At 45.3% G+C, this 9,919-nt stretch overlaps 1 long non-coding RNA gene across 1 annotated transcript; it reads right to left on the bottom strand.

The window, feature by feature from the left end:
• Positions 1-5,401: 5,401 nt before the first annotated feature.
• On the bottom strand, positions 5,402-9,833 carry LOC309882422. The gene is made up of 3 exons (XR_014318287.1): positions 9,761-9,833; positions 9,106-9,216; positions 5,402-7,618 (listed from the first exon to the last, which is right to left on the bottom strand). It is a non-coding gene; the product is annotated as an uncharacterized lncRNA (long non-coding RNA).
• Between the last annotated feature and the right edge of the window lie 86 nt (positions 9,834-9,919).

Genomic DNA, 9,919 nt, shown 5'->3' with positions numbered 1-9,919 from the left:
CTGATATTCAGTTTCATGGCTTCTTTCATAATTGGCCAGGGAATCCGTAACGCAGAAGGGAAAAACACAACAAAGTTATGAAGGAGAGACGTGAGAGCCTGTCCTGGATGAAAGTTTTCATTTCTGGCTTGGTTGGTGGCTCCTTGGCAGGAGCAGGAGCACTGCTGCTGATGCACCGATAGCGCTCAGCAAAGTTTTGACATGAGGCAAACGCTACCAAGTCCCTTTTGCTATTTGGAAAGTGCCAGCAGACTCGGACAGCAAGCTGTACGCATGAATTGTAGGTTTGTTTTGCCCCTGTGTTTTGGGAAAATATTTCACTTCAGCGGAGCCCATACCGAAACACAGTTTGATCCTAGTGGGTATCCTTTTAAGGAATCTAATTTAGGTCGCTAAGCGCTTTACCCTTCATTATTTAGTGATCCAATGTTTAAAGAATTTTATTTCTAAGGGGAATTGTTCTGTCAAACAAATTCCACTTTGGTGAAGAAGAAAAAAAAAGTCTGTGTTCTTTTGGGAAACTGCCAATGTTTTTAGAGCAATGTTCCTATTTTTTTTTTTTCTTTTTTGGTGGCTCCATTACAGCTGTTTTCTACGCCATCTCCTCGCACAGCCATGTGGCTGCTGCTGCTTCCTCCACCCCCTAGCTGAGCTCTGCAGTGCCTTCACTCCCCGTGCTCCTGCGGGCCAGTTCTGCCTTCCTGCCCTCCCCACAGCATCTGCCGTCTCTGGACCACACCAGTGCTGGGTCCGTGCCTCACAGCCCAGGCCCCAGGCTCATAGCGAGGTGCCCCAGCTCCCTCTTGTCACCACCTTTCCCTCCCCCTTCCTTGAACCAGACCTTCCCAAGTGCTTTGCACCTGCAGCACCGACCTCCTGCTCCCCTCTCTCCTGATGGTCAGGAATCACTGCTCCGGGGACGTGGGACACTCCAAGCTGTGGCTTGAGCTGGAAAATACATTCAGCTGTCTGAATGATGAAGCTGAAGGCACAAGACAACAATTGGAGGCGTCTTCATTTTTCAAGAATTCCTGGAGCTTGTCATCCTCAGCTTCATATGAGATTTGTTCTTTGCACGCCATCCTGGAAGCGGCAGGTCCCACTGGTTTACTCCAATTTTTTAATGCTGCAGCAATGCTGAGCAGGGATAACTGCCTTGGCTCTAAGTAGGCTGTTCCTAAAGCAAACGTCCCCAAAGGCAAATAGCCCAAAGAAGTGGGGCCTGCCTCATTTTTACAGGCTTCTAAAGATTCCAAATTCACAAACGATCATTTTGTTGTTTCCTGAGCCACTTTATATTTAAAAACAAACAAAAAAGCCAACAACAAAGTGTAAAGTTTGCCAACTAGCTCGAATCCGTAGTTCTCATCCAAAACATATTTTACCTTATTTTCAGGAAGGTGAAGGCCTAAAGAAGTGATGAAAATGTGATTGCTCTCAAACACATGGAAGAGAAGACGCTGAACAAAATGCAATAAATGCATCCTTTTCCAATAAAGTTCCATCAAACACAAGCCCACTTTTTAAACACATTAATTAAAAATATGAATCACTGACCTGCCATTCGCATGACTGTACCTAATCTATTCAAAAGAGATGTTCTGTCAGCACCACCACTATCAGCACGGATAAGTGAAAACATGAATGACTAACCTATCCCGATTTTATTTTTTAAAACCTAATTTTGAAATCCCTGTGCCATTTTGGCTGAGCCAGTACCTGTTTCCATGGAAATGGCAGCATACAAAACGTTGACATATTTGAGAGCGAGCGAGCGCTACTTAAACATCTGCTTCCCCGATACCACCAGCTAGACTTTAAAATAAAACTGGCTCTCACATTTGGTGGAGCTGGTTTACAAGAGAAATCAAACAGCATCTTTAAACGATGGCCTAGCCCAGATCCTTTTGTTTAAACAATATGTCCAGATAGCGACAGCAGTACGCAGTGCGCCGAATTCTTGTTTTAAGGCTCATGCATAAATAACTTCTCATCTATACGGCAATGCATTTAAGGAGTAATCTCTTGAAAAAAAAGCAGCTAACGGGACCAACAGACCTTTTCCTATCTTTTCATAAGCTCACACCCAGTTTTCAGACATAATTCCAAGTGTTTCACTTCACCTTACAGCTTTGCATCGCTAAGCGCTCAGCGCTGTCACTGTTAAGAACATTTTGAAGCGAGGCAGTGTGGTGAGGATGAGCAACTACCCTTCATCAGAGCCTGGCTTGTAGCCACGGTGGTGTGAAGAGGCCGGTATTTGAAGCAGATTTCTGACTGCGTTTCTTTACCAGCAATCTCTTCAGCCAGCCAGGCACGCTGCCCTTCTAGGGGTCACGTTAGCTGAAAATGTATTTACCCTAAATTTTAAATACAGTCCTTTAAACTCAGAAATAAATACATCAGCTAATAAAAGGCGTGGAGCTTACATTATTTTGACTTTACTAGAAAACAAAAATAATTTGCTTTCATTTTTTTTCTACAATGATTTCTCATTAGTTCATTCTTTTCCCTACCCTTACTTGGGTACCTGAAGAGTGATGGCTGTACCCCAGCAGACCCCTGCAAACACACCAGACTGAGTTAAGAGTATGGAAAAAATTGGCTTCCTACTGATTGGAGATCTAAGGGAAAAAGAAAAAGCAAATCAATATGCAATAAGAAAAAATCTATTTTCTCTTATTTTGCCCGAGCGTATACCTGAACAACCTGAGTTAATTAACTTGTGAGACACGGATGGCCATCGGTTTCATTCTTTCATTCCTTATTTTTAAGAAGTGAAAAACATTTAATTTTCCCATGGTACTACACTTAGAGAAAAAAAATGCCTTAGCTGATAAAACTTGATTTATCCCTCTGCCTCCAATTCTTCATCAAAAAATAAAATAGAAAAAACAAACAAACATAAGGAACAGTACTTTTGCAAGTTAACTGCAAGTGATCTGAACAGCTATTGGGGCTAGAGTCTGAATTCTCCAAAACATTTTGCAATAGCTCATAGCATTCCAGAAGTTTGTTAAGGGGTAGCCTAGAGACTCTATTTCCACTTCCATTCCCTACACTTAATTTTTCAATCTACTAATAAAACTCATCCTGGGGTGGTAATGAAATGGAAACCCCTTTGTTCGCAGAGCAGAGGCCGGGCACACGCCTGCAGTAACCCTGTTAGCAGCACTAAGCTCATCCCTAGCACAGGGCTTTGATTCATGCTACTCAACTTCAGGCACTCAGCAAAGATAATTTGAGAAGTGTGTAATTGTTCTGGGTTTCCTTTTAGTTCATGGCAAGGAACAGGCTCCTCCCGATGGAGATTCAGCGCTCTCCCATCTTCCATGACGGAGACGGGCAGGCAGAGTGCCTGACGCCAGGAGGGATCAATCCGGTGAAGGGACTGATCCAACACATTTGGATCTTGCCTTATAAGATCATTTTCATGGGCCCAATTCAACATACCCTGAGTAAAGGCATCCCACAAATCCCCATCAGAGAAATCTATCCATCCTAAAAAAAGAAAAAAAAAAAAAAAAGGAAAAAAAAAGAAAAGGAACAAGAAGTAAGTATGTTCTGAACGTGTGCACTTCTTTGGAAGCTTTCCACATAACTCAACCCTTTTCTACTCCCCTCTTGCCATTTCAAAAGCCAAGCGTAGTAGCTACCATGACTGCCAGGTCACAGAAAGAGTAAATGGAGTAAAAACTTATCGCATTGCCGTGCTGTCTGAAGTTGTTCTGCTTCCAGCCAAGAAGTCTTAGGGTGGGTGAAGCCAGTGTTCAGAAATGCCTGCAATACTTCTCCTATCTCAGTCTCCGAAACTTACTTGAACTCTAGAAGCTGCACAGGCTAAATAAACAACTGTTACACGTAGCCCTTGGTGTAAAGGAATAATGGCAGCTGGCCAAACAGCAGACGTTTGGATGCCTTCGTTCTTTAGGGACAGGATGCAAACCCCAGATTTTGGCATCCAGTAGAATAATGGGGTAATTAAAAATATAATGCAGGCTGTGGCAGCGGGGTTATTGAAAGAATTGCTTTCAGTGCATTGTGAACTATCTGCAACCACTTAACTACGGTGATCTCTACCGACCTCTTAATTAAAGAATAACACCACCTTACAGCTTCAAAGCACAGTACAGATGTAAACTAATTAACATGTAACAACTGCGTGAGGAAGTTTAGGAAAATACTAAATTCCTCAAACACTTAGAGCTGATACCATATCAAAGGCCAAGAAAATTCTTGCAATTGCCCCATTTCCTAAAGGTTTCAAATGCAAAATTAGAAAAGAACAGAACACCTATACACTTTGCATAAATAATCAAACTTTAAAAACCCCAATTGTAAAAGGCTGTACTTTAAAAGCACTCATAAGTCCATGTAAATTAATGTTCGGATGCCAAAAATATTTTGCTCAAGGTCAAACTGAGAAAATACATATTCCCAAGTCATTTTTGATCAGCAAGTGATTGCAGTACTTTGTTTTTATGCCCAGCCCTGAAGAGAAATCTGACTTGAGGAGACATTAGCATACAAATGGGATATGAACTTTCAAAGCTTATGCAACTGCTACTCCATTACAAACGCTCAAATCAATTACATTATTAAAAATCAGAGGAAAAAATCTTTGTTTCAGCTTAAAATATGAGTACTCTCTTATACCTCTGAGACATAAATGCAATTTGAAGCTGGTAGAAGTTTAGCACATTAAGAACGGGGGAAAAAACAACCCGAGTTCAGGCAGTGCTCTCCCTGCCACTATTTTCTTCCCTCCCCTCCTCCTTACTTCCATTTTCCTCTCCCCCCCACAAAAAAGGGTTGGAGAGCAGACTGAATTTTCCTCTCAAGATGATTTAATTCAGTCTTCAAATTAGAGGGATGCTTATCCTGCTTAGTGGGAAAAGCCTCAGCACAGCAGCAACCACATGAATTCCAGGTACCTCTGTAACGAACAGATGGAAAACAATTAACAGCAAGCTGAAGACTTTGCTACCTAGAGCGAAGGATGGTTTCAATGCCGTGTATTAGAAGTCCAAGCACCTACACCAAACAGTGAAGAAATAATTTGTTCTAGTTCGTCCCACTATCCGATTTTGCAGGTTTTCAGTAGACAGATTTTCCCAAAGCTTTCTCAAAGTTACACAGATCCCACAAGAGCCAAGACTCACTGCTGAACCTAATTTAGTTTAAAATTAGGAGAACCAAGCTGCTGGGTAGTATCTCACCAAAAGGGAAAAATTAGCTCTGTATTAAATAGATGAAAAATAACCATTTTTTTGGAGAAATTTAACAGCTGCAGAGAGGATTCTGCTTACATTTCTTGAAGACTAAAGTGACAAATGACAAGATGAAAACAGACACCAAAGAACTAGTGATATATGCGTTTTATTAAATATTATTTTACATTTTCATATAGACAAAATCATAACCAGTGAAAAACAAAGCCTGCAGAGCAAAAGACCTGTTATAAGCACTTTGCAGTGCAAAATTACACGCTCTCAGTGATTCACAGCATGATTTGCCTGGGAAATACACCACGGTGACTGGATCTGAGGCTGTCATGCACTTCTGCTTCAGCGGAACATTAATACCTGCCACAGACCCTCTGCAGAAACCACCAGTTTGATAAGAGGCTGCGTGAAATCCCCGCCCCTCCCCTGCACTGCATTGTTTGACCCGCCCGAGGCCAAGCCACGAGTGGAGGAGGAAGAGGAGCCGGGTCCTTACCTTCAGTTCATGGCACAGCTAGGGCAGCGTGGCACTCCCCCGACTTCTCTGCACACACAACCACGTCCTGCTCCCTTCAGACTGAACAAACGTGTGCGTGTGGACTTGTACGTGGAGAATTCACCGCCACAAGCTCACTGCTTCCCACCTGTAGTAGAGCAACTGAAGCATTTCCCTGCTTGCACGCAGCCAAACACACCACAGAACAGCGATTGCTTCAACTTCCACGGCACAGGAAAAGATCAAATTTTACTTGAATTCATGACATCGCGTTTCCCTAAAGCCCTGTTCCTCAGGTAGCAGCAACAGTAAAACAGTGCCAGCAGTCTATTATTAAACTTGCTCAAAACCTGGTGTGAATTATCAGCCTTGTGTTTCCTCCAAACAGTGAATTAACAGAAGTGATTAACACCTGTCAAAGCGTTCTTACATTCTCCCACAGCAAAGACACATGTGCAGTGGAATGTCTTCCTATCGTAGGCTTGCTTTATGTAAACGTCAAGTACCACAAGTTTGTTTGGATATTGGAAAAAAGCTGGATCAAAAAAAAAAAAAAAACTACAGAAAGCTCACGGGGATCTCATGAATGTTCATAAATACCCCGGGGGATATGCGGTGAGGTCAGGCTCTTGTCAGTGCTGCCCAGGGCCAGAACAAGGGGCCCTGGGCAAAAACTGGAGCCCTGGAGGCTCCCCCTGGGCCCCAGAAGCAGTTCTGTGCCTGCGGGGCCGCAGCCCTGGCACAGGCTGTGCTGAGAGGTGCTGGGGGCCCTCCTGGAGAGCTCCAGCAGCCGCCTGGATGTGGGCTGGGCACCAGCTGGGGGTGGCCCTGCTGGGGGGCCTTGGGCCAGAGGCACCCAGAGGTGCAATAGCTAGAGCTTTTTAAAGACTCCAGCACTGAGGATACCATGTTTCTTAAAGAAAATAGAAAAAAAAGGAAGTGGGGACATATATCCCTATTTAGTAGATTACACTGGAATTTTCAAGACAGAGAGAAACAGGGTTATGATACTGATGCAAGAACTTCCTGCTGAGAAACCAGCGTGCTCTTAATCCCTCAACCTATATCAATGTCTTCCCACGTAGCAAGGATGGGGTTGCTGGTATGGACACCACAGTTTAACTTCCCCAAACCGGGCCTGACCACTTGCAGATGTGTATTTGCATCCCCACAGGACTGTTTCTTGACTGTAGACACTTCAAAGACATTCTGTGCTAGATCAAACATGCGTTTAAGTTGGTTTAAATTTGTGCTTGCCTTTGTTTCTGAACAGGCGCAGAGTACCATATGAATCCTGATTCCTGTCAGCTGCAGTGTAAGCAGTCAGAACACCGCGTCTGGGGCTGCTCCTGGACAGCCAGATTGGATCACAGACGTCTAGGCACAAAGGAGCAAGCAGAGCCTGGTAGCTGCTTCTCATTTAAGTCAAGCGCACGGTTCTGTTTCCCTATTAAACAACGTTTCTTCCCTTCAGATAAGCAAGAGAAACAACAAATACTGGAAATAGGTGATTTTAAAAATTTAAACCCAAACAAGAATTCTTTTGTTTACACAACTCTCTCTCATAGTCACATCAGAGTTATTTTCACTTTGGCAGAATAAACTACACTCAACAACTGTGCTCAGAGTAGCAACTGGTACCTACACGTGAAGAAAGATGAAGAACTTAAAGGGCCCCCACATTACCCAGGGAATAAAACCCTTTTCCCCAGAAAAATACAAAGCCCCTCAGGCAAGATTTAGGAATGCACCGTCTTCAGCTTATGAAACAGAATTCCAGGCGTGACCTGATCCTTGTGTGTGGGTCCTGACGCAGGGAAGAAGAGCTCCAGCAGCATACGACTTTGGAGTCTTGCTGAGAAGTGCTGGACGCAGTCGCTGGAAGTTACATTCAAACCTGTAACAAAATACAACCCCTAAATGCAGACATACGAAACGGCTTCCCAGGAGAAACGGGTGGACTCACCCATGCTGAGTCTCTGTAACAAATAGGACAGTCACTCCAAAGCAACTCGTTTTCAACGAGTATTATGAGTGTGCAAACAAAAAGCTAACAGATCAGTGAGACTTTGGGGATGCGGGAAGGCGAATTTGGGAGGAAATCATAAAATATGAAGAACGGCCTTTCAGATGAGCATTCACAGAGTACAACATTTCAAGAATGTGCAACGCTGCTGGCAACTATGCATTTTTTTCCCTTCAGTTTCTCTGTAAAGTGAAGAAAACATGCACCTAGAATATCTCAGTCTGACAGTCCTTGAAATCTACTGTCAAGGGAAAAACCTGCCGTTGCCAATCCACGAGCCTTCTCTGAAGCAAGCACACGTTCCAAGCTTGTAACGCTCCACATGTATACACGCAGACACAGCACTCTTTAGTGTTTTCCAATTTAGTGTCTTCCCATTTTGCACACAGGCAGGGCTAATACTCCTTGCATGTTATGCGTTATTAACATGGGGAACAAGTTTCAGCAGGAGGACCTTTGAACTTTTGCCTTCACAGCAATGCCAATTAACAATAAGACTTCTTGTGTTCCCACCTGACACGGGACCAAGCCCTCCAACACCAATACCCTCCAATTCCCCCTCCCTGATAATCTGAGGATGGCACAAGAGCACTGCGGAAGACATATTTAAATATTCCTTAGTACAGAAAAGTACCCCTCTCATTCCTGTAAAGATTAGTTTGAACCCTGAGTCACATGCTTTAGTAGCTCTTCTAAATGTTGTTTTTTTTGGCTTTTGTTATAAATGCACTAGATGGTTTTGGTATTCGTACAAATATCTGCTTGCATCAAATCCTGCCGAACGATTTCCGCTGGCAGCTAGTTCCACTTTAATTACATCGCTTGAAAAAGTATTTCCACCTACCATTTTTCAAAACTCCCACTTTCTAAGTATCACTGATGTCCTTTTGGGCTCGTGCGATGAGACATCACAAAGTTATCTTGCCGTACTAGTTCCTCTTAATGGACTGACAAACAGTTTAATTAAGTTTTAACATGTCCAAGCTAACCTTTTTCGCAGCTGATCATACAAAAGAAATTCAAGTACAATGCTTAATGATTGTGTTTAGAGATACCTGAATGCTCTAAAGGAATAAGGCTTGTTCTGAGTAAGTACTACACTGTTCCCGCTGCTTTTTTTATGACCTTTTTTCTTCAGAAACTAAGGTAAAATTATTTTTATAGTGTCTTCTGCTAAAGAACGAGTCCTGTGATAAAATTTTAAAACAAATTTTGGCTTCACAGCAGCAGATGCGGTTCAGTTTAACAAGCCAATAAATAATATAAGCGACTAGAGAGCTGGGATTTTTATAATATGATGAGGGTTTAAAAGCTAAAATGGGAGTCAACAGGTATTAGAAAAAGAAAGCGCACGGTACCTGCGGGTCTCTGCCTGCCGCTCTGCGAGAGTGCCACAAAAGCTGCTTTTGTGGCAGCGTGCTGCTTCCACACCAGCTCCAGAAACCGTCCCAAGGTCATCAAGCACGTTACTGAGAACCGAAGACTTCTGTTTACGAGGCTGGGCGGCTAACAGCCACCTCCGACAGCAAGAAAACTCGGACAGACGAGTTGAGAAGGTCGCAAATGGCCAACCCAGCCCCGCCACCTCCCCGCTCCCCACAGGGGCCCCCCAACACCTTACAGAGGCTGCCCAGAAGTTGAAAACAACGAAAAAAGCGTAAATCAAGCCCCACGCTTGGCTCGGGAGGTGCCTGAGAGCAGCACCTCAGCCCTGGCAGGCGGCAGCGCACAGCACGGCCGGGCCTGAGGGGAGAGCAGGGGACGGCAGGGACCCCCCCGGGCCGCTCTCCCGCTGCGGGGCAGGCTCGGGGGGGGGGAGCGAGGCGGCCACCTCCGCACCCCGGAGACCGAGGAGGGGGGAACCGAGCCGAGCTGGGCCGAGCCGGGGCCGCTCCCCTCAGCCCCGCGCCTCAGGGAGCGGCGGTGGCGGCGGGCGGGGCCGCTCCCCTCACGGCTCCCTCAGAGCCCCCTCAGAGCCCCCCCCGCTCCCCTCACAGCCCCCCCCCGCCTCACCTCAAGGCCCTGCCCGGCCCAGAGCCGCTCCTTGAGGCACCCCCGGTCCTCAGCAGCGGGAGCAGGCACCGAGCCGAGCCCGTCCCCATCCCCATCCCCGTCCCCACCGCCCGCTCCCCTCCTTCCCGGCCTGCCCGGCGCTGCCGGCCCCCGGCGGCC

This window comes from Aythya marila, assembly GCF_965140915.1.
Source record: "Aythya marila genome assembly, chromosome: 11".
NCBI classification, from domain to species: domain Eukaryota; kingdom Metazoa; phylum Chordata; class Aves; order Anseriformes; family Anatidae; genus Aythya; species Aythya marila.
This window is presented reverse-complemented; position numbering and strand designations above follow the sequence as displayed.